The sequence below is a fragment of the Astatotilapia calliptera genome, chromosome 15, assembly GCF_900246225.1.
Source record: "Astatotilapia calliptera chromosome 15, fAstCal1.2, whole genome shotgun sequence".
Taxonomy (NCBI): Eukaryota; Metazoa; Chordata; class Actinopteri; order Cichliformes; family Cichlidae; genus Astatotilapia; species Astatotilapia calliptera.
In genome coordinates, this window is record NC_039316.1 from 13,428,467 (window position 1) to 13,454,111 (window position 25,645).

At 41.1% G+C, this 25,645-nt stretch overlaps 4 long non-coding RNA genes across 4 annotated transcripts; 1 reads left to right on the forward strand and 3 right to left on the reverse strand.

The window, feature by feature from the left end:
* Positions 1 to 678: 678 nt before the first annotated feature.
* Positions 679 to 3,228, reverse strand: LOC113006456 (uncharacterized). The gene is made up of 3 exons (XR_003269755.1): positions 3,195 to 3,228; positions 3,009 to 3,110; positions 679 to 770 (listed from the first exon to the last, which is right to left on the reverse strand). It is a non-coding gene; the product is annotated as an uncharacterized LOC113006456 (long non-coding RNA).
* An 8,989-nt stretch (positions 3,229 to 12,217) lies between these two features.
* Positions 12,218 to 13,168, reverse strand: LOC113006538 (uncharacterized). The gene is made up of 3 exons (XR_003269771.1): positions 12,964 to 13,168; positions 12,771 to 12,867; positions 12,218 to 12,584 (listed from the first exon to the last, which is right to left on the reverse strand). It is a non-coding gene; the product is annotated as an uncharacterized LOC113006538 (long non-coding RNA).
* A 4,901-nt stretch (positions 13,169 to 18,069) lies between these two features.
* Positions 18,070 to 24,053, reverse strand: LOC113006539 (uncharacterized). The gene is made up of 2 exons (XR_003269772.1): positions 20,448 to 24,053; positions 18,070 to 18,765 (listed from the first exon to the last, which is right to left on the reverse strand). It is a non-coding gene; the product is annotated as an uncharacterized LOC113006539 (long non-coding RNA).
* On the forward strand, positions 19,421 to 20,283 carry LOC113006537 (uncharacterized). Its single transcript, XR_003269770.1, has 2 exons — positions 19,421 to 19,892; positions 20,026 to 20,283. It is a non-coding gene; the product is annotated as an uncharacterized LOC113006537 (long non-coding RNA).
* Positions 24,054 to 25,645: the final 1,592 nt, after the last annotated feature.

Below are 25,645 nucleotides of genomic sequence, written 5' to 3' on the forward strand. Positions count from 1 at the left end.
CCCTACGGTTAGGAAATTATGGTCATTTGTTTGAGGGGAGTCGTCACTATGAGAAATAGACTGCAAAAATCCTGTGTCTCTCTGTGCTGCTGCGTGTGTAAACAGATTGCCACCATCTTCTCTGCGAAAGAGGAGATATATGAAGCTGGAAGCTGCTGAGAGTCCTCCTCCTTCCCGTGGGGTTTACTTTCTCTACTACTTTCACTATAAACACGCCCCTTTCATGCACCTGCAGAGGGCCACCAGCAGATGGAGCTGTCTTAAACAAATCCACTTGGATAGTTAGCTGTAGATGACTTTATCAGTATGATTGTAGGACTTTGAGTTATTCTTTAGATTTATTTAAACTCTTATATTGTGCACAAGTGTTGAGCGACCCATAATTTCTCTGTACTTTTCATAAGAGCAGCCAGACTTTCAGCTAGTTTTTCTTTTTTTAAGAGCTCAAAGTTATTGAAGAAACAGTTATTCAGCTTCATTCCCACTGATCTCGACTACAAACTGTTTCACTTTGGTTTCTGTTTAAAGCCTCGATGTTTAAAACGTTTCCCTGTGATCACATTTGCACCGTCTGATTTCAAAGTTTGTTTCTTTTGGTCGTTTAGTCCACAGAGTCCTTGGTGTTCTGAAAGGGACCTATAAATAAATGCATTATTATTAATAATAAAGTAGTTGTTGTACATGTACAGACCATAAATATGGAGTCCAGCTGTGTTTGATGCTGCTGGGCAGACTGACCACTGGGAACCTCTGAGCTCTGCTGCTCCACTCTGTGGAAGAACCATGAAGGATTAGATCAACACAGGATAAAGATCCAGGAGTTTCTGCTCAAATAACTTCATCTGAATCAAGTCTGTCAAGTTTTAGACTCTCAGATTGTGAAGATATATTTTCTGTTTTCTATGAACTTTCTTTCATCAGTGATGGAAGTGATGATGCTGCAGAAGCTCAGAGGAAACTTTGAGAAAACTGTGATGAACCATCAACTAATGCTCTCAGGAGGCCAAAGGTCCCTGAATGTAACTGTGCAGTAGATTCATCGAGTGTTTGAAACCTGACCACTTCCATATGTTTTCATTCTAACACAAGAAGTCCTTTTCTCATTGCTTTGATTTGAGTTTTCATTTGAGTTTTCTGAGTCTCGTATTTGGAGTCGAGTCTAATCAATGATCTGACAGAAGAACATTAAAAAGGATTTACCAGTGCTGTCAAAATTAACATGTAGGGTTAGGGTTAGGGGTTCAACTGTTATCATGATTAACATGATAAAAACCTTTAACACGACACATCTGGAGAGCAGAACGACTCAAAATCCCTGAAATGTTTCTATCAACGCACTTCGGGCAGTTTGTCCGAGTAGAGTTACCTTTGCACACGTGCAGATGTGCAGCACATCTGTTAGTGACGGAAGCTGAACCAATCAGCTCAATATGGAAGATGACAAACACACACTGACCTCTCGATGGAAAGTTTGAGTATTAAAAAAATAACAAGACGGACCAGCCGACCAACATGAAGGATTCTGCACATCGTGACAGAAGGAATTTTCTTTTCACCGAAGCACTTCCAGCTTAAAATATCACAACAATGCAAAGCACTGATGACACAACTGCCAAGTGGACAAACTGCAGACCTGTTAGTGTTGTTAATAACATAGTTTTGGTTCCTCGTGTCAAAGACTTGAAGAAGAGTGACAGAGAGTGTTAGACTGCTGCAGGATCAGTGCCACCTCCACAGACCTGTGAAGAAAATGATGGTTTGACAGATGGGCTCAGATTCAGGATCAGCTGAGGAGTTTGTGGCTGACAGAATCCTGCAGGTACAGAGCAGAGCCCATCATTAGCATGCAGGACTGTCCCTGGGGGGGTCGGCTCATTCAGGAGGTTAATCAATGTTTACATGTTCAATAAACATGTTAAGTGTGTAAATTTGCCCTTTTCTCTCGAGTCTGTTTGCTCATGAAATGAACTTTGATTCGTTTACATTAAAAATGATGTTTAATGGTGATTAATCCAAATGAATCCACAGTAACCCTGTGATGAGTCTGATTAAACATTTTCATTAACAGCAGTAATATAGATTATATATTATTATATATTAGTGCACACTTAGCTTTTAGTATATATGTTTGTTACAAAGTTGTATTTACAGCAGAGAAGCTGAGTTAAAGACTGAAAACTATTCAAAGTCTCTTTGAATTGAAGCGTTTAACATTCTTTGTGTTTATTCTGCATTGACTTCATTATATGGTGTAAACGTCTGTTACAGGCTTAAATATAAAGTTGGAAAAATGTAACTGCAGCTATTGATCAAGTAATTGTGATTAATCAGGATTAATGACAGAAGATTGTGTCATTAATTAGTCATGTTTTAATCTACTGACAGCACTAGTGTTCACTCTGGTGCCTCCAACTGTTTTACGCCCTTTCAACACCTTCGTGGTCAAAAGTGTACACGCACAAAATCTACAATAAAACCCTCACGCAGCAATAGGACAGACACACAATCCATTTATCTCTGTCTCAAACACACACACACGTGTATTCAAAGCCTCGATTTGTTCATATTTCATCTGTTGTGTTTTTATCTTCAGCGTTTTCAGTGTTGCTGCATTTACACCAAAAATGTTTCCATTGATGAATCAGATTGATTTGAATGTGTTTCATCCATACAAATCCCTCCCTGGTGGTCACATGACTCTATAACATAACAGGAGTCATGTGACAAGAGTTTCATGCTGTAAAATGTCAAAATGGTTGAATGTGGTGGAGTAAAAATGTGAGATGTCAGCTACTTTTCTTCAATATGAAATGTTTGCAGGGCCTGACAGGAAGTGGACGGACGCTCTGATCACTTCCTGTTTGCTGAAGTGGGTTTTCAGTTGTTTAGAAACCAAAGGCTTGTTTTAAAAGACAGTTTAAATGGGACTGAGGGAACGACGTGTTTGTAGTTTATATCCAACAACATCAAGCAGTTTAATCAAAGAGTTCATGTTACTAACAGCTCACCTCTCTGCAGCAGACACAGGCTGGACTTTAAAATGAATGGGACAACCTTTAGACGCGTCACTCTGTAAGGACACAGAGCTGGGTGGAGGTCCAGGCTGGTCCCTGTGAATAATGATGGAGCAGTGATGTGAGTGCTGAGCTGTGACATGGAGAAGAGTCATGGACAGTTAGAGATGGTCATCTCACCTCTGAGCTTTGGTCTGGCTCTCATGTTCCCCACACAGAGTGCTTTTAGAGGGAGGGACTCCCTCCTCTCTGTCCTCACACTGATCCATGCTGCTCAATTCACATCAGCTCACACACACTTTCTACCTGCAGAGGAAACACAAATCATTCATGTGCACATCAGCTGAAATCCTCCTTTCATCATGTGTGCTGTCCAAATATCAGCTGCTTCTTTCCTGCTTCATCTCAGTGTCAGCTGGATGCAGTCAGACAGCAGTGTGAGGCAGAGGAAGCTGCCATCAGCTGCTCTGCTATCAGTCCACTAGATGGAGCCTGAAGCACACACGATGCATTCACTGACACACACTGAGTCACTGTGACTGGAAGCTTCAGTCAGTCCAACACGTGTGAACAACATTTTAAACATTTCAGCTGATCCAGGATTCAAAGAGGATCAGCAGAGTTAAAGCTTCACACTAATTCTTGCTGCTGAGTTTGCAGAGAACTGCACACACACTGATTCACTGCTAATGAGAAGCTTCTTCCATCCAGTAATTCATCATCCATCAGCTCTGCTGCTGCTCTCAGTCCTGGACTCTGATCACACACTAAAAGCAGCTTTTTAACTCGTGTCTGTAAGAACTCTTAGTGTTAGCTTAGTGTTAGCTTAGCGTTAGCTTAGTGTTAGCTTAGCGTTAGCATGCTGTGTGCTAGCTCAGCGTCAGAGCTCTGCAGGTGTCTCGTGTGTAAATATTAATCACAGTGACAGTAAAGGAGGTAAAGGGCTGTGACGTCATCACGTACGCTGCGTCCTCTGTGGGCTCTGAGTGAACTCAAAGTACAAACTACAAGTACACAAACACGAACGTAGCTCAGAGTGGCGGACACACTCGGCCTCGTTGGTCCAGCTGTGAGTCCGTTACCGTGAACTATGGAGCGGCAGATTTGTGCTGAACTAAGCTGCACACAGCTGATGTTAGCCAGGAAACATTACACACTGACTTTAATGGAGAGACCGGAAATACAAACACACACAGTTTGTTGTGTGAAGAAATCAAACACGAGCTGAACAAACAGTAAAGTTCCTAAAGACAAACTGTTAAAGGAGGAAACAAAGCAAACTTACAGTTTCTTCACACACCAACAACAAGCTCCACTCCACACCTGGACACTAAACACGGACACACAGGTGAGCTGCTTCCTGGAAGGAGGCGGGGCTCCACCTGAAACTCAGCACAGGTGGGAGGGGCTCAGCTCTGTGTGTGCTGATGTGTTAACTTTAAAAATATGCCGTCTGACTGCTCAGACTGAGTCAGAGTAAAGTTCACATGCTGACGTGTGGAGACATGAAACCTTGTTGTAGCTGCAGGTGTGAACACACTGATCCCAGATCAGCTCTGCTGTATTTGTAACATGAACATTTCTGCTGCAAAGCTTCAAATGTTCAGCATGTTTCTCTGTTTCCAGTCTATAGATCCAGTCACACTTTCTACCTTCACCTGTGCAGTAAAGACTGAGAGCAGAGCTGAAAGCAAGCGTCCAATCAGTGAGCAGCATCAACACCTGAGCTTCATTCAGACTCTGTTATTGAAGATGTTGTTGGTACAAAGTTCATCTGCTGCTCACATGAATCCATGAAAGATTTATTTCACTGAATGTTTCTTCAAAGCTCATTTCAACCTGTTGAAGTCATGAATGAAAGTGCAGACTGAGAGTGGATCACATGATGTTTGAGGTGTGTCATGTGACATGTTCAGTATTGTCACACATGTCTAGATTGTCCCTGATATCATAACTGCTCAAACACTGATGATTATATTTGAAGAATTATTCCTGATGGCAGCAAAGTTTGAATGGAGCTCTCTGTCTGTGCTGATTTGTCGCCCTCTGAAGGTCAAAGCACAAACTGCATGATGTCACTGTAACCACCACAGTGACAGGAAGTGTTTTTATGACTGAAACACTGAAATGATGCTAACGGCTGTCGTTAGGCTCACTGACAGCAGTGCTGATGTGTTCATGTCAAACACTGGCTCAGGTCAGACTCCATCCTTCTCCAGCGTGACTGTATCCTTCTGCAGGCGTTTGCGGTTTGCAGTAGTGCTGCCGTACCATGCAGTGATGCAGCTGGTCAGGGTGCTCTCCAAAGTGCAGCTGTAGAACCTGCTGAGGATCTTGGCCAACATACCAAATTTCCTCAGCCTCCTCAGGAAATACAGCAGCTGCTGAGCCTTCTTGACCAGCTGTGTGGTGTTCAGTGTCCAGGTGAGGTCCTCACTGATGTGGACGCCCAGGTACTGCTGCTCACCCTCTCCACTTCACGCTCCCGGGTAAACAGCGGCTGGTGAGGCCTCTTCTTCTTCCTCGTGTCCACTATCATCTCCTTTGTCTTATCAGTGTTGAGGGTGAGGTTGTTGTCCTCACACCGTGACACCAGACCAGCCTCCTCTCTCCTATAAGCCACGTCGTCCTCTCCAGTGATGCGACCGATCGCTGCAGTGTCATCCGTGAACTTCAAAATGATGTTGTCTTTGTTGGAGGTGACACAGTAATGAGTGACCAGGGTGTAGAGGATGGGGCTGAGGACGCAACCCTGTGGGACGCCAGTGTTTGTCTGTCAGTCAAACAGTCCTGTAGCCAGTCACAGAGGGTGGAGGGTGCAGGTCGAGTGTAGCCAGTCACAGAGGGTGGAGGGTGCAGGACGAGTGTAGCCAGTTACAGAGGGTGGAGGGTGAAGGGTGCAGGTCGAGTGTTGCCAGTCACAGAGGGTGAAGGGTGCAGGTCGAGTGTTGCCAGTCACAGAGGGTGGAGGGTGCAGGTCGAGTGTAGCCAGTCACAGAGGGTGAAGGGTGCAGGTCGAGTGTTGCCAGTCACAGAGGGTGGAGGGTGCAGGTCGAGTGTAGCCAGTCACAGAGGGTGGAGGGTGCAGGACGAGTGTAGCCAGTCACAGAGGGTGGAGGGTGCAGGTCGAGCGTTGCCAGTCACAGAGGGTGGTGTACAGGTCGGGTGTAGCCAGTCACAGAGGGTGGAGGGTGCAGGTCGGGTGTAGCCAGTCACAGAGGGTGGAGGGTGCAGGCCGAGTGTAGCCAGTCACAGAGGGTGTGTATTTGTGTATTTGAGTTTGACACCCCTGGTGTAATGTATGTATGGTCCGAAGGGTAAGATGGCGCTGGCATGGCATCAATCAATTAGCTTTGGTAAATTATGAACAGGCATCAGCGCGGTCACCTATACTGTCCTTTAGTGCTGGAGCAGCAGGAACACCAGTTAATCTGAAACCTGTTTTTCTCTCTAAACCAAAGTGACAGCAGGCTGAGTCAAAGACAGAAACCTTATTTAAACACCAAACATTCACCGGCTTCACTTCCTGATCCAGGATTCAAAGAGGACGTTGAACTTACTCAGCTTCTTCCAATGAACGTCTTCACTCTGCAGCTCTCTGCTGTCTGGACCAGGTCTGTGTAGAAACAGAGAAAATCCTCTGCTTCTTCTCCGTCATCAGTCCTCTGTGTCTGCAGGCTGAAGTCACACTAAACACTTCACACCAGCAAAGACTCTGAAGCTCACAGGTCAAAGGTCAGCTGCTGCACCTTATGTGATATTAATTTGATCAATAATTAACCTGCAGCAGGTTTCTGCTCCAACACTCTAAACAACCCTGAGAACGAATAAGATAATGTGGGTGTGTCTGCAAGCTTCAATAGATAAGCATTAAACACTTCACACCAGCAATGAGTCTGAAGCTCGCAGGTCAAAGGTCAGCTGCTGCACTGTATATAACAATTCAACAGTAGACAGTGTATTGGAATTTCTTTTATTTATGTCTTAATCACATTATTTTATTGTATGATGCCTTGGTGCCACTGGATTTTAACATGTCTCACACTCATACAGTTAGACAGATGGTGGGGGTCTAGTAAGGAAGTTGGGGGAAGCAGACGACTCCACAGGAAGAGTCTTTTGTCTCTTCAGGACTCTGGGAGGTAGCAAGAGAGTGTGAAGCTTAAGGTGTGAAACAGCTGTGTACTGCCTTTTGTTTCTGAAGGAGGTGTTTAAGTGAGAGCCATGCTAGGCTGGTGAGACTCTGCTGCCTGTCTGCCCTGCGATCATGCAGGCTCTTCACAAGCTGGGTTTTTCTTTGTGTTTGATTAAAGAATGTTAGCTACCGCTCACCGCTCATCTTCAGGCTTTGTTTAATGGAAAACTTCCACAACAACAGCCTGACTGTGGGCGTCTCTGCAGCCATAAACAGTTTAAACATTAAACACTGAACCACAAAAGAGGCTTAACTGAGTGGCTGAGCTTCAGTCAATGCTGGGTTGTTGGGGGACACAGTCAGTAACTGCAGCACTCCAAGGCGAATCTGTTCTCAAAGTGTTGGTCACCAAGGACCACAGGAAGGATTCAGTGCATGGGAGCTCTGGGAAATCGACAAGGAAGAAATAAGACACCGTGGACTGTTTGCACTGCTTGTTCTTTATTTGACTGTAAATAAACTCATTGTTGCCAACTCAGAAGGTCCTGCAATTGGGTCCTGCTTTCCAAAACATGACAACATGACAACAGTCATGACAAAGAGGTATGGTTGTGGTCTGAAATTTAAACTCATCGGCATGAATGGGCATGAATATCGTAGTAATTTGGAGTTTTTAATGATTTCTTTACATTTTTCTTTTTCCAGGGTGGAATGATTATACCCCATCTTTAATGAATTTAAAAAGAAGAAACAAAATTAAGCAGCTGAAGGTTGTAGAAATGGAAAGTTACAATGGTCCAAAATAACTACAATATTAGGCTAGAAAATGACAGTGTGAAGTTTCTGTAACACTAAATTAAATAAGTTTGTGAAATGAAACAAATCTACATACTAAAGTTACACAAAAGTCTTCCAGCCTAAATGACCACATACATGTCATTTGGCCTTACTCTCTGAATATTTAGGACCTTCACTGGGACAAACATGAATCTAGTTTTAATACTGAAGACATGGTTAATATTATGTAACAGCAGTGTTAGAAAAACGTTGACTACGTTTCCTCATCTCTGCTTCTGTCATAACTAATCTGACCACTTAGTAGTAATTAGCATTAGGTGTCTCTGTAGTTTACCAGTGTTGGCTACCATGCAGTAGCACATTTAGGAAAATGACTCAAAGAAGGTAGGTTATTAAATCTGTACAAGCAGGTTTAGTTGTACGAGAAACTTACCTAACAGATAACTTTTAGTGTTAACTTCCCATTATGTACTTTTTTTGTCCTTGGGGTTTTCCACAGTTTCAACAGCTTCATTCACAACCAAATTTACAAGTTAGTGATCTTCTTCAGCCCTTGGTTACACAATGGTGCACATTTAAATGCCTTACAGACACCAATAATCTCTGGTATACAGTCATGTGAAACTATTTCTATTACTGGACATCATGTCACCTTCGTGTGCATGTGTGCATGCCTATGTTCCTCCTACACTGATAAAAATGAAATTGCCGTCTATAAAAACAAAGGTGCTCTGTGCTCCACTGCTCTGCTGGGGCCTTACTCTGTGAAGCAGCTATGTTTTCTCTTGATACTCTGGCTTCTTCTTCTTCCCTCTGTCCAAAAACATATGTGATAAGTTAACTGGCTATTCTAAGTTGCCTGTGGTTGTGAATGTGAGTACGAATGGTTATCTCTGTGTTTGCCCTGTGATAGACTGGTGACCTGTCCATGGTTTTCCCAAACTTTTCCCCTGGATGGAGAAATATTAACACTTTATATTAAGAATGCAAATCATATAGTTAAGTCATGCTGAAGTCATGCATGACTGCTTATGACTGCATGAATTAATGACAAACATATCAAGAATTCCTATTGGTATTCTTAACAAAATGTCCGGTCACTGCTGGGATAAGGAGGTTGTCTGTTGAAAGTGACCTGGGTGAACTGAAATGTTCAGTCCTTTGGAATCTTTGGACTCCAAGATTCTTTCAATCAAAGCTATTGTGTTTTTCTGAAAGCTGCAGACTGTAAAACAATGGAGTCTCGGCACACCCGATTCATAAGAGCGATTTTTTCTAATCTGTTTGTGCACTTTATTCAGACTCAGAGTTAACATAAGTGCTATTGCTGCGGAAAACATGTGAAGGAATTTTCCTTTCCAAACACATTCTGTCAATAAAGATCTAACAGAATCAATCATGGCATCGTTAATGATAAAATGTTCTCAAATATTTGCAGTGATTTAAGTTAAAAATAAATACATTATGGAGGCATCCTTGTCAGATGCCCTGGGGCGCACTTACATAAGCGAGGCTGCCATATCGTGCCATCGGCCCTTCTGGCCAACACCGGTAGGTGAAGTGTCTCGCCCAAGGACACAACAACCGAGACTGTCCGAGCCGGGCTCGAACCGGCAACCTTCCGATTACAAGACGAACTGCCAACTCTTGAGCCACGATCGCCTCGTGTTTAATTTGGCCACCAGAGGGGAGTAAAACATAATTACAAGATATTCTGCTACTGGGCATATATCTATATTGGTCATTTCATCAAGTCCCATCTAGTATATAATGTTAAAAACTGTAAATAAGATGGAATTCACAGCTGGAAATTGTAAATTATTTCTGAGAAGTAGAATATTAAAATTATCTATATAAATTAAGAAGCTCTACCGTATTTTCACGACCATAAGGCGCACTGTGCTAAAAGGCGCAGTCTCAGTTATGTGTGCCCTTACTGTATTTAACACACACATAAGGCGCACTGGACCATAGGGCGCATACAAGTACCGTATGCGTATTTAAAAATAAAGCGGGAGCAAACCTGAGTTCGGTACCTTACTCACATTTTTATTACCAGTAATCGTCATCATCAACAACACACAAGCATACAAGTGTGCGTATTTAAAAATAAAGCAGGAGCAAAACAAAGTTTGGTACTCACATTTTTATCATCAATCAAACCCATCGAAGTCCTCATCCTCTGTGTCTGAATTGAACAGCTGCACTAAATCTCCATCAAACATGCCAGGTTCACTTTCTTCACTGTCAGAGTCACTTTCCGTGCCGTGCGGCTCCTCGGAAACGATGCCGGCTTTTGCGAAAGCTCGAACAACAGTGCCAGCAGACATGTTAGCCCAAGCATCTACAATCCATTGGCAAATTGTGGCGTAACTCGCCCGGCGCTGCCTTCCACTCTTGGTGAAACTGTGGTCTCCATCGGTCATCCATCGCTCCCAGGCCGCTCGCAGCCTTACTTTGAACGGGCGGTTCACACCGATGTCCAGCAGTTGGAGTTCCTTTGTCAGGCCTCCCGGAATGACAGCAAGCTCACAGTTCATTTGTTTCACTAGTTTTTTCACATCGGCTGTGAGATGGGCACGCATAGAGTCACAGATCAACAGCGATGGTGATGCGTGGAAAAAACCACCTGGTCTCCTTACATACACCTCCCTCAGCCAGTCTTTCATCGTTTCCTCATCCATCCAGCCCTTTTCATTTGCCTTAATGATGATTCCTGCTGGAAACTTCTCTTTAGGCAAAGTCTTTCGCTTAAAAATCACCATAGGCGGCAGTTTCTGTCCATTAGCATGGCAGCCAAGCACAACAGTGAAAGAAGACTTTTCGTGCCCCGTTGTGCGTATCGCTACCGTGCTGGTCCCCTTCTTCTCCACAGTGTGACTCACCGGGATGTCAAAAGTGAGCGGGACCTCGTCCATGTTTGTGATGTGGCTGGGCTGGATGTGTTTGTCGCCGATGTGTTTGCTGCAGTAGGAGCGGAGGATGGCCAGCTTTTCCTTATAATCCGCTGGAAGTTGCTGCGCTACCGTAGTCCTGGTCCGGATGGAAAAATGGCACCGTTTCATCAAACGAAAGCACCAAGACGGGCCTCCTTGGAAATGTTCAATGTTCATCTCTTCAGCTAGTGAAACTGCTTTTAGCTGAATGGTGACCGTCGAAACGCTTCTCCCGCTCGCTCTTTGCTCGATGATCCACCGCTCGAGTCTTTCCTCCAACTCGGGCCTCCTCGCCTTATGTCCGCGGAAACTCAGCTGCGTCTTCTTGACCTGTCGGAGCTTGTTTTCCAGCTTCCTCCACTTGCAAACCATCGATTCATTAATCTTAAATTCTCTCGCCGCTGCTCGATTTCCATGTTCCTCCGCGTAGCTGATGGCCTTCAGTTTAAACTGTGCTTCGTAAGAGTGTCTCTTTGCCATTTTCAGGGTTGTTAAAACAACGATGTCCTGCATAACGCACATACCTGTTCTTTTATACAGGTATGTGCGATTGTCCCGGTATATACGATCAACGCCCACACTTCACCCTTTAACGATCTCATGGTGTTCTCTACTACGTCCTCCTTACAACACACAGGGCGCACTGCGCTATACACTCTAAAAACTATTGTTTAAGCTCAACAAAAAAAATTAATGCAACAGTTTCCATTACTCTTTTTGAGTTATGATAACTTATGTTGAAATTAGATTGAACCAACAAACTATATTGAGTTACGGGAATTAAATTATCCTCCATAATCAAAGGTGATTTTAATTACCATTTACGTAATATTTGGTAGCTTAAAAACATATTTTTAAGTTGTTTACTCATAAAAATTATGTTCCTCCAATTACTTTTTCCACATTATTTGAAATGATTTTTAAGTGTTATGTAATTAATTACAGCAATTACAAAAACAATTTTTTAAAGTTCATTATTTAAAATATTAAGTTGCTGATTTTCATCATTATTGTCATCATTTTAGCTTTCTCTTATTTTTTTTATTGTAATAGCTTTTAAGAAAGGAATTCATTCAACATTTTTTTTTTATCAAATAACTTTTTTATTTTTTAACAGTAGGCATTTCAACACTTTGTATTTAAAAAGTGAAAATAAACCAGAAATTTAGATTTATACCATCACAGCCAAGTTATAGAATATGCCTTTATGTATTTAACACCACAGAAACAAATGTGTTCAATTGGTAAAAAAATCTACTTAGAAAACATTTTGTTGCAGTAATACTTCCATGCAAGTGTTCAGTAAATGTTAACTTTCAATGCCTACTAAACTTTACAAGATCTTGCATCTTTCTATTACACAATGCAGCAAACACCTTTAAGATCAATTTTACACATACAGGATTCAAAACAGTTAACAATTTTTGAAACAGAGTCAACATCTTTAACATAATGATGGTTCCATCAAGGTCAAGGAACAGCTTCTGAACAACTTCAAAAGTATATTTCAGATCCTTGCATTAGCTTAGATTGAGAGCATATATTATGCCCATGAGCAAAACACAGCACCTTGGGAAATTCTGGCCCTCCATGATTTTTGTTTCCTCCACCACAATGGTTGCAGTCTTATGGTTAGATCCAGGGGTGTACCGGTTACTGATGATGGCAGTTTTCATCACCTGCCTTAAGTTCTTCGGTGTCCTTGTAAAGCAAATTTTAAAAAATAGGTTAGTGAATTATAGATTAGACTTTTATACTTACTGAATCTTAATGAATTCAGATGATCAATGGAACACACACACACACACACACACACACACACACACACACACACACACACACACACACACACACACACACACACACACACACACACTGTTGAATTACTTGCACCAAACTCCATGAAAAGGTCCTCTTCCTTCTCTCCAAGGAATGTGATAAGGCAGCAGATGGCTACTTCTCTGCGTGTTTCAATTGTATTGTACTATTTAAGAAAAAATAAAGTATGCGTATAAACTACATGGGTGACTGCCAACAAAGTGCATTTTAAAGCTACCCAAAGTCTAAATAGTTGTCCTACCTCAAGAAGCATGTCCTTGATCTGCCTGATTCTCACTCCTTTAGCTCCTCCCCTTGATAAAATGACATCCATCAGTTTTGGGGTGCAATGGTCAAGTGTAGCCATTCAAGGCTTACAGTGGTTATTCTCTTGAACTCCTCCTTTATCTGTAGACCACACAAACAGAAGAATTAAACCTTGCAGACTATTAGCTATACTGCATTAATGAATGCTGTATTACATTATTTAAAGAGGATAGACATGATCTAAGGCTACCCCAAGTTTTGAGGGAACCAAAACAATCGTGGTGAAGACAAGGGAGACTTCCCCACCATAACCGTGGTGTAATCTCTAATGTTTTAGCAACCCTGTTTCTGCAGAGGTTTCGAATTTACACATTGTTCACTTCCAGCCCATTTTGTAAAAAATTAGATTAGATTAGATTAGATTAGATTAGATTAGATTAGATAGAACTTTATTAATCCCTCGGGTGGGTTCCTCTGGGAAATTCGATTTTTTTTTTTTATTTATTTATTTATTTTTGTGTCCCAACTTAACAAAGCACTAATGACCCTAGATTATCACACTATACTAACTGCTTACATAAAGTCTTGATGTTAAGTAGATTCACATAGCCTATGCCAGAATAATGCTATTGGAATGACATTAACAATATTTCACACAACCTGATTTTTCAAAAAGAAACAAAGATAGCTGCAGCTCTTAAGATCAAGAACAATACTTACTTTAAGCTGTATCACAATAGTAACCAAAATCATTTACAATGTAATATTACATATAGGTCATGCAAATTTTATAAAGACATAAAATAGGTGAGCCGGGGGGGAAAAAGAAGCCTCTAGGTCATCCTCTGACAAAACTATTCACAGCTTAAAGGCTTCTAATTTTGGTAAAAAGAAAAACAAAATCAGCCTAAGATCGAAATTAGATTGCACTGTGTAGCAAAACTTTAACCACGCTTTTCCTAGCCACAGTTGCACTCTCTAGCTGAAGACTTTTGTCAAATGAAACTTTATAAGTCTTATCCTCTGCTGTGCTAAAGTTTAGAATGGCTAGCATTAGCCACATGTGGTAGTGCAAAGTATTTCCTTATCTGTATGAGCATCACATCATACACAAATCCACTACAGGTGACTAGCACAAATGCTTTGCTTTGGTAGAACTGTTATTTGTAAATGAAATGTTACTTACCTTGAAATGTCTTTTACAAAAGCTTGCACCATGCAACCCAACATGTGTGAATTTGCCCGGGCTAGTTAAGTCGGTAGGGGAGGGAATTTGAAATCAGAAGTTACAGTGGAAAAAGAATAAGTTATCTATTCAATTTCTTTAAGTAATTACAACTTGAATTTTATTTTAAACCCACTAACATTGGGATTTAATTTCAAATTACATATAAAATTAATTTAATGTAATTACCAACATTATTATTTCAACACAACCCAAAAAAATAAAGTTTGCAACTTAGAAGGTCTATCTTAATCAATAAATTAGAATTTTTATGTTGCAGCCATGGATTTAATCAAGTGGTGGTAAAAGGCCTGATGAATTACTTTTTAGAGTGTAGGGCGCGCCGCACTTTTTGAAGAAAATCTAAGACTTTTAAGTGCGCCTTATGGTCGTGAAAATACGGTAATTTGAAAATGCTGAGAATTTTGACTTAGACTTTTTGACCACATGAGAACTAAAATGAACAAGAAATATATAATTATTACAACTAAAACGTAAAAATGATTCATGATGTATCAGGATTTTGCCTCTATATGATCTTATGACCTGCACACTAAATTTGGATTTGACCTAGCTAGTAACAGGAAATTTGCAACATTGAAAGCATGGTTACATGTTTTAAGCTGCAGCTCACAAAGCTCAGCTGCTGCCCCCAGTTATGAGTTTAAATAAATCGTTAATCATGATCTTTTCCCTCTCAGCACTTTCACTTGGCCTTGGGCTGTTTCGACTGAGCTACACAGTATGTTTCAAATGTTGTAAATAACCAAAGTCTTGAACTGGGAGTGATTTGGTTGTATTATTGGTTTGTTTGTTGGTGATATATTTCCATGTAGATGAATGAAGACAGATTCATTCTTACCTTTTCCAAATGACTGTGAGGTCCAGCACGTCTGTGCTTTTCTGCCTCTTCCTGCGATCACCCCAGTGATTTTCCCTCGGTCTGAAATCTCACCTGATCTTGTGTAATTGTGAGTCATCTGGCAGCGAACCACTCTTACTAGACTGTATCACATCATCTCAATAAGAACTGAGACGTGTTAAGTAGTTAAGTTTCATGCGGATCGTATACAGGGAGTGCAGAATTATTAGGCAAATGAGTATTTTGTCCACATCATCCTCTTCATGCATGTTGTCTTACTCCAAGCTGTATAGGCTCGAAAGCCTACTACCAATTAAGCATATTAGGTGATGTGCATCTCTGTAATGAGAAGGGGTGTGGTCTAATGACATCAACACCCTATATCAGGTGTGCATAATTATTAGGTAACGTCCTTTCCTTTGGCAAAATGGGTCAAAAGAAGGACTTGACAGGCTCAGAAAAGTCAAAAATAGTGAGATATCTTGCAGAGGGATGCAGCAGTCTCAAAATTGCAAAGCTTCTGAAGCGTGATCATCGAACAATCAAGCGTTTCATTCAAAATAGTCAACAGGGTCGCAAGAAGCGTGTGGAAAAACCAAGGCACAAAATAACTGCCCATGAACTGAGAAAAGTCAAGCGTGCAGCTGCCAAGATGCCACTTGCCACCAGTTTGGCCATATTTCAGAGCTGCAACATCACTGGAGTGCCCAAAAGCACAAGGTGTGCAATACTCAGAGACATGGCCAAGGTAAGAAAGGCTGAAAGACGACCACCACTGAACAAGACACACAAGCTGAAACGTCAAGACTGGGCCAAGAAATATCTCAAGACTGATTTTTCTAAGGTTTTATGGACTGATGAAATGAGAGTGAGTCTTGATGGGCCAGATGGATGGGCCCGTGGCTGGATTGGTAAAGGGCAGAGAGCTCCAGTCCGACTCAGACGCCAGCAAGGTGGAGGTGGAGTACTGGTTTGGGCTGGTATCATCAAAGATGAGCTTGTGGGGCCTTTTCGGGTTGAGGATGGAGTCAAGCTCAACTCCCAGTCCTACTGCCAGTTTCTGGAAGACACCTTCTTCAAGCAGTGGTACAGGAAGAAGTCTGCATCCTTCAAGAAAAACATGATTTCCATGCAGGACAATGCTCCATCACACGCGTCCAAGTACTCCACAGCGTGGCTGGCAAGAAAGGGTATAAAAGAAGAAAAACTAATGACATGGCCACCTTGTTCACCTGATCTGAACCCCATTGAGAACCTGTGGTCCATCATCAAATGTGAGATTTACAAGGAGGGAAAACAGTACACCTCTCTGAACAGTGTCTGGGAGGCTGTGGTTGCTGCTGCACGCAACGTTGATGGTGAACAGATCACAACACTGACAGAATCCATGGATGGCAGGCTTTTGAGTGTCCTTGCAAAGAAAGGTGGCTATATTGGTCGCTGATTTGTTTTTGTTTTGTTTTTGAATGTCAGAAATGTATATTTGTGAATGTGGAGATGTTATATTGGTTTCACTGGTAAAAATGAATAATTGAAATGGGTATATATTTGTTTTTTGTTAAGTTGCCTAATAATTCTGCACAGTAATAGTCACCTGCACACACAGATATCCCCCTAAAATAGCTCAAACTAAAAACAAACTAAAAACTACTTCCAAAAACATTCAGCTTTGATATTAATGAGTTTTTTGGGTTCATTGAGAACATGGTTGTTGTTCAATAATAAAATTATTCCTCAAAGATACAACTTGCCTAATAATTCTGCACTCCCTGTATGATTTAATTATGTTCATTTCAGAAACATGTTTTCTTCAAACTCCTGTAAATGTAAGAGGCATCCAGTTTCTCTTTTTTGAGTGAGTGATTAAGAACAAACAGATGTTTCTATATGGAAACACTCTGATTGTTCTTCAGTCCATCGTCTGATTAACCTGACGTTCATATTTCTGAGTGGAACTAAATGATTCCTCCATCATTTCTCTTCTCTCTGTATTCAAGTGCAACATTTGGACTTCTGTTGTTTCTGTTTGATAACTTTAAGTATTAAAAAACAAACCCAGTCTTCCACGTGTCACTTTACACCTGATCCCAGTGATATTTCATTCATTTCTGATAAAGTCCAATGGTGTTCATTTATCTGTGCTTAGAGAATCAAAGGCAAACAGTGTTCTGTAAACTTCATTTATAACTTTAATTCTGTGCCAGTAGCTCCTTAATATGACTTTAGTTTGATCAACCTGCAGCAGGTTTCTGCTCAGACTCTGCCACACACACATGTTCTGACCCTGCTGATTCCTGCAGGTCATTTAAAGGAGAGCAGCCTGTGAGTTTAAAGAAAAAAGAACATTTCGGGTCAGATTTACTAACGTCTGCAGCAGCACAAATACTTCTTTAGATGGTAAAAAGCTGACGGGTTTACTGACGAGGCTCAGAGTCAGTTTGGGACTGAAAGCTGTGGACACGAGGATTTTTGTGTCCTTATGTGTTTGTAAGAGTTTCACTTTCAGGAGGAGAAGATTTAAACGAGTCACACAAATGTGAACTACAATGTCTGTGACACACAATTTATGCAAACTGCAGTAAATCTGACCTGAAGAAATCCAGTCTTCTGCCTGTTGTGGTTGTGACAGCTGCTCGTAGGAGAGTTTGTTTGTAGGAGGTGGAGATGTTCTCAGATCAAGTGCGTAATCGTCTCTTTGTGTAGACGCTAAAAGCTGTGAGCCAAAACTCTCTGCTCTGAAACTCTTCACTCAGTCCTCACGCTGAGAGTTTAGAGGCTGAACTTCTTGTTCCTCCATAACACTTTTCATGAAACAGCAGAAATGAGCTTGTGTTTCTCAGCAGTGCGCACACAGAGAACCGATCCTCTCTGCTCAGTCTGAACAAATCAAAGTGAAACGTCAGTGAAAACACAGCTGCTGATCAAACTGTGTCAGATTAATGCCTCAATGTTTCACTGTGAGGTTAAAAAATACATAAAAATGATTTAAAGAAGTAGGAGGCTGATTTTCACAATAAGAGCACTTTGTTTTTAATTCAGTTAATGTCAAACTGTCATCAACACCTCTGTGTTGTCTCCGTCTCTGAGCAGATTCAGGCATTACTCAAATAATAAAGGCTTTTTTTCACTATTATACTTTTCATTAGTCTCCAGGTTGATGATTATAAACAGAATTATTAAAGTTTTTATCATTTCAGGCTGAAAATCAACATGAATTTGGTTCTAATCAAAGAAGCTCCTTTAATGTGTGTCATTAAAATCCTCACACAGACTTAAAAAGGCGACATTAACATTAAAATAAATGAAAGAAGCTTCGGCTGAGAGCTTCATGCAGTCATCATCAGCAGCTCATAGCAGTCACAGCTCTTTATTACGCAGCTTTGCAGGAATTAAAGTGGCTGAAGTGTCAGAGTTTGTGTGAGAAGCTGCTTCATGGACAGCTGTACACACGTCTTTATTATTTCTTCATAAATCAAACACACAGGTTTGTCTGCAGATGATTTAAAGTGTGTCGTTGTGCAGTTAAAGCTGTTTGTGTGACGCCCTGACCTCCTGTGAATGAAACAGCCAATCAGATCCATCAGAGAGAGAGCAGGAAGTGTTGTGTGTTTGTGACAGAACAAGGAAACAGTGATGATGATGAACATACAGGTCCTCTGATGTTTCCTGTTACAGTAACGCTTGTTCATCTGTTGCTCTCCTACACTTTCCTATAAATAAAGGAGAAAAAGTGCGTTTAGTTTCATTTCCTACAGCTCAGAGTTACACTTCACATTCCTGCTGTCACATCAAAAAGCTTCACTTTGGTCCAACATCTACATGTTAACATGAAACACAGACAGACTCAGAACATCTGGAACATCTGCACTTTGACCCAAACTGTTATAGCAGGATATTTTCTGCATATTTCTTATGTTGGACCTGTTTGAACTGTAAACGACCTGTAATCATCTGTAAATGGTGTGAGACACACTGAGGCCACCTACAGGGCAGCTGGGGAACAGCAGGGATCTGAAATCATACGAGACGTTAGTGAGTGAGAAGAACAAACGGACTTAAGATGGCTCGAAGTGATCAAAGTTGATCTAAAACAGAAGATAAATCCACTGATTCTTTGTAAAGTTCATCTGCTGCTCACATGAATCCATGAAAGATTTATTTCACTGAATGTTTCTTCAAAGCTCATTTCAACCTGTTGAAGTCATGAATGAAAGTGCAGACTGAGAGTGGATCACATGATGTTTGAGGTGTGTCATGTGACATGTTCAGTATTGTCACACATGTCTAGATTGTCCCTGATATCATAACTGCTCAAACACTGATGATTATATTTGAAGAATTATTCCTGATGGCAGCAAAGTTTGAATGGAGCTCTCTGTCTGTGCTGATTTGTCGCCCTCTGGAGGTCAAAGCACAAACCTACAGGGCAGCTGGGGAACAGCAGGGATCTGAAATCATACGAGATGTTAGTGAGAAGTTAGAACAAACGGACTTAAGATGGCTCGAAGTGATCAAAGTTGGTCTAAAACAGAAGATAAATCCAAAGCAGCATCAGATGAATGTTACCATTTCCAGTTACGGTGCCCTTCATCTAATATGGAAATGTGTTGTTGTTTTTTTGCCGTGTTGTTGTTCTTCCTATTGTGTTTAGGCCAGAGATGCTCTTCAAACAGCGGACAGACATGACCACATTACAAGAACATGGTGTGAGTCCGATTTGATATTCCAGTCAACGCTGAGAGACCTTAACCAGGAAGTCAGAGGTCAGCTGATGCTGCGAGCAGGAAGTGAACCAAGGGAAAGGTCCACTCTACTCAATCTCAAAGAAAATATGCTGGTATTTGTTGATGTTGATGGTACAATAAAAATATATAATATAATAAATAATAAAATATCATGTGATGATGAGATGTGTTGTTGGTGTTTGTATTTTCTGTAAATGTCTTTTTAATGTAAATGCTTTGTTCCAGACGGACAGGGAATCAGTTGCTGTACGATGACATCATCTTGATGTTGACGAGGAGGGCGAGAAAAACTAGTTTTGTCCTGCAGATGGCGATCTTGCACCGTGTTCAGAGAGCCGACACTTTGATGGTGCTGCTCTACTCAGCTTACTTTAGCCTGGGTTGGACTCTATATGAGCAGCTTCCACTCTGGTTTCACTCTTAAACACACTTGTTTGATTTCACTTGTAAAAGTTGAAGAATAAATATTTTATTACAAAATTATTTGTTGATGCATTTTTTTAGGGTCAAATATCTTGTTTGATTTGAGGAATGAACTGTTAGGGTGGAAAAAGTGAATCAGGTTAAAATAGTGGTGCTTTATATCAGTGAAGATGTATAATGTAATTTAAAATGTTGATGATGGGTTGTAGTGGGCTTGTACTTACAAAACTGCCTCATTTTATTGGAACGATCCACAGTTGCATCCATTCACGGATGACATCTGACATCATTTGACATCTGGTCTGAACACGTTTGTACACAAGATGCCTCAGTTCTGGATGTTCCCACAGACTCCTCTGTGCACCTAAAGGAAAGGTCAAAGGTCAGCAGCACATGTAGTTGGGACAATTCTTCAGTCGCACAAACTACACAATCATTTTCCTCCAATGACGACTTTTCACTTGCAGAAATGGTCCTGTCTGATTTCCAGGCTGTGATATAAAAACTAGTTCCTAATGGCAGCGACTCACTCAGTAAACATGTGTTTCCTTCACCAACCTCACACACAGATCCAATAAGATCAGGAAGTGGGCAGTATAGTACAATATGTGTTATTCTGTGCTGCACTGCCCAAACTAAAGATCTGCTGAAGTGTTGGAAATGATCCAGATGTTTATTTTGGACGATACAGCAGAAGATCAGACATGAAAGTGGAGATAACACAGAAGACCTGCAGCAAAGGTCAGAGGTCAGACTGGGCCCCTGGATTCAACAATGAGCCAATGATCATCAAGCAGTGACTAAAGCAGAGCCCTGACGTTCTGACATTCATCACACAGTCAGAACAAATGTCTGCTGATGACTTCATCTCATGAAACGACTGATAGATGTCAGTTCATTGATCAGCTGAGCTGCTGATCTTCATCGTCACAGAAACATTCAGCTTGTTTCAATCAGTAAATAACTCCCACTACTCCCAGTTTGAACTGTTCCCACTCAAAATGCTGTGAGAACAATGATCATTGTAGAACTTCACAAACATCACGTGTTGTTTTCCACATGTAAGATCAGCAAACACACAGAAACTTCCTGTTGCCACACACGGCCTCTAAAATCTCTTCCACGCTTTCTGTCTGAAGTCCACTCTCTGTGTCGGATCCACAGGAAACAACAAGATCTTATTAACATGGTTTTCAATGTGTCTCCTTCCAAAAAGTCCAACCAATGAACAAATGTGTGTATTTGTGGAGGCCGAACAAAAGCATGACACATTTCTCTGTTTCTATAAACTGGAGTCAAACACAAACATGAAGAGTTTCACTGACAGACTCCAAAATGCCCCCACAGTGGATCAAAGGGAAATCCTACAGTGTGGCCAGAGACTCTTAATGGCTCCAACATCAACACATCCACAATGTTGGATCCAGTTCTGCCTCACAGAGTTACTAAGACACACCCTCTGCCAGCATCACAACAGCTCCACCTGCTTCACCTGCCTCCTCAGCATCTGTACACCTGAAGAGAAAAGAAAGGCTCCAACAGCTCAAATCTACAAAGGATTCATGAAGTTTCATCCAACAATAACATGTTTGCCTTCCACAGTGTGCTGTTAGACACCACTGTACCTCTGCCATTTCAAAAAGAGCAGCTTGGGAACATTTTGGCTCCAAACACTTTGTGTTTAAGTTCTTTGTTTTCTTTGTGAAGCCGACAACATCTGGAGCTTTGTGACTCATAGAAACATCATTTTGTTCTTTAGATGACAGCAGATTGGGACTGAATAATCAATCACTATCAAACCAATAAAGACAAACATGCTGATTTTACAGGAACTTTGTTGGAGAAGCTGCAAAGACATGAAACTGGTGGAGATCCCAAACCAGTTGATCGTGCTGGTTATTCCAAATAAAGCTGTTTCCCTTTGAGATGAAATGACTTTGTGTCCTGATATATAATAAAGATGTTGTTGTTTTTGAGCCCCTGTATTAAAAGTAGTTTAAAGTCAGCTTGAGTTTGATGTCTTTATGTCAAAGCTGCTCATGATGTTGAGCTGCTGATGGAATAAAAACAATATAAAAGCATGTAGTCCAGACTTAAATGTAGCCTGTTGTTAGCTGAGGTCCACACACAGTGTTTGACAGTGTAAAGTGTGTGAAAGGGCTGCTGGTGGAGCTCACTAGGATGAGCAGGTGACCACGAGGTGGAGAGCAGCTGGCCTGGCTTTGACCCGGGCCACGCCCCCTTTCTCTCTGCTTTGCTGTCACTTATCTTCACTGCTCTGTCCAATAAAGCTGAAAAAGGCCCCGAATCAAAGAAATCTGCTGCAGCCTCTGAAATGTCTTCTGTTTCCTTCCCGACGGCTTTTTCACCGTCAGCCCATCAGACAGTCCAGCAGCATTTATGATGATGTCATGATGTTGAAGAGGCTGCTACGGTGGCCTCCCATGACCCCCAGCCTCATCACAGCTGAGATGCAGACATTTGAAAACATTCAGCAGACAACTGAATAACAGTCCAACACAACAGTCTGTGTGCAGACACACACTGACCTTTCATATAGTCAAACACAGCTGGTTGAGTCATTTCTCTGTGAGTCTAAAGTGAATCTAGTATTTGAAAGTCCACTTCCTGTATTTGTTGTTGAAGACTTCTTCAGCTTCTTCTCAAGGACATCAGCTGCTTGTTTGGCAGCAGAGGCAGTTAAGAAGCTTCCTGAAAAACACTGAACAGTGAGTTCACTGTGGCATATGACAGATTCAGCTTTCTGTGTGCAAATGTGTCTGTGTCGACCTTTCAAATGCTGTTGAATCCAAAACATCAGCGGCTCCTCGGCTGCTCACTTCATGCACTTCTGTCTGTGTGACAGTCCAATGACATCACAGCTGTTTCCAGCCCCAGTGTCTCAGGACTGGACACCTTTAAACATGTCGAGGATCAAACAGCGTCCAGCTAAACACACATGAAACTATCAGAGCTGACAATCATTCCAATAACATCTAATGGTTCATGTATGTAGACACAGGACTACAAGGAAATGGCTCTCAGCATCTGGCTGTGGGAACACATGAGTCCCTGTTTGTGTTCAGATTGTGTGCATGTTTTAGACGTGTGTCACATGTAGAAACACAACAATCCCACAATGACACACAGATGTGTTTGACACAGCTGTGCAGCTGTAAGTTGTTTCTAATGATTCATTGAAGCTCTTCTAACATTCTGGAGACGATCAGTACATGAATCTGTTCAACACGACAACAATTTGACTTCAGTGTGAACGTTTGCATTAAATAACCTTCTTCATCCAGCTGACAGCATCTTCATCCTATGATGTGAACAGTTCCTCCTGTTGATGACAAACCTCTGACAGGATCTGCTTGAGGAGCTTTTTCATGTGCAGCTCTCTGAGCTCAGGGCTGAGCTGCTGTTTCATCTTTAAGAGCTGCTGCCTCCTCGCCGGACTTGTTCTCCTCTTCTTCTCCTAATGACACCATTTCTGCTTCATATTAAATTCAATAAAGATGCTGACATGTTTCTGTAGCAACAACATCATTGAATCTAGAACAACTGGAGCCAAACCAGTGGCTCTGCTGGGATCACTGGTGAGCCAACACTTCCTTGTTGATGCAGATTTCAGGGCTTCCTTTTGCTCCTCCGTTATAACTGTTCTCTCTTCTCAACACATGATGACACAAAGGAATCAGCAGTGACAAAGATGATGCTGAAGAGAAGCACACACTTCACACATATAACAGAGCAGTGCAGTTACACACACCTCTGCTCGACATCAGGCCTCAAACAAAGACACAAAACACTAACTTGACTCTAAACAGAAGAAACCAGCAGCTGTTTCTGTTCTGTGCTTATTTATATTTGACACACATGCTTCTCTTTGTGCAAACACACATCGCACTATAAGGGTAACCTCGCACACAATGATTGGACAGCACAGTGATGATGCTGGGAGATCCTATACGCAGCAACACAGAAACACTGAGAACTTTAAACAATGATGGAAAGTGTTATAAATGACTTGTTGGCCTCTGATCTGTCACAAACAGCTGAAACGTGTCTCTCATGAGTCACATGAAGGTTTTTGACAGAAAGGACAAAAAGTAGCTGCAGTCAGTTTGTGTCATTTTTATATTTATTCATCTGGGAGAAAAATCTGAGGGACATTAAAATGTGTTTTCAACAGAGACAAGAACATGAATATAACAGAACAGGTAAATGAACATGTTTCAAGTAAACAGCTGGACTGATCAGGTCCAAACACAGAGTGATAAACTTGTCAAACAGCTGTCATATCTTTATATAGAAGCTCTTTATAAATGCTGCTCACTGCAGTCTGTTTACTAATAATGTCAAAGTGTTAGAAACACAGAAACATCAGAATGGTCTTTGTTCACAGAAACCTGTCTGGGATCCTTTGTTGTTCTTTTGATGCAGAGTTACATTATAAATATAAAGAGTTATTTCAGAGTCTCATCAGTTTTCCTGCATGTCTTTATTTAACACATCAGCAGGGCTGAAGCTCTCATGTTAAACACACACTGATCTATGGACACGTTCATGTGTTTCTAACAGAACCAGGCTGTTATCAGCCTGCACTAACATTATGTCACACACACTGAATGTAACAGTGACAGTTTACATCATCACACAATCAGCTGTGATTGTTTCACTGTCATCAAACGAGTCAACAGGAAGTAGAATCAATAGAAACCAATCATTTCCTGACAGCATGTCTGATGGAAATAAGTGCAGATTATGTATATAGCCGTCAAAATTTACACCCTTTCACGGTCGCCGGGACCCAAAATGGTCCCCATCCAAAAGGTGATATAGCAATGGATTTTATGAATTTTTTTTCATTTTTTTTCACATCAGATCTTTTAAACAACTTCAGACCTATCCACTGATATAAAGTTTTTCATAATTTTTTTTTCATTTTTTATGTTTTTATGGCTTTATTGTCATAAAAACCCCTGTTTTTTGGGGGGTAAAAAACCATAATATGCAATATTTTTAAAAAATGAGTTGCAAATGGAACTACTTGGCATGAGGTTATTAGAGCCTTGGATAGGTAAAAAATTCATAACAGAATTGATTTGGATACATTATTATTTTTGGAGCAATAAGAGTTTTTCAAATTTACACCCTTTTATGGTCCTCGGGACCCAAAATGGTCCCCATCCAAAAGGTGATATAGCAATGAATTTTATGAATTTTTTTTTCATTTTTTTTCACATCAGATCTTTTAAACAACTTCAGACCTATCCACTGATATAAAGTTTTTCATAATTTTTTTCATATTTTTTAGGTTTTTATGGCTTTATTGTCATAAAAACCCCTGTTTTTTGGGGGGTAAAAAATCATAATATGCAATATTTTTAAAAAATGAGTTGCAAATGGAACTACTTGG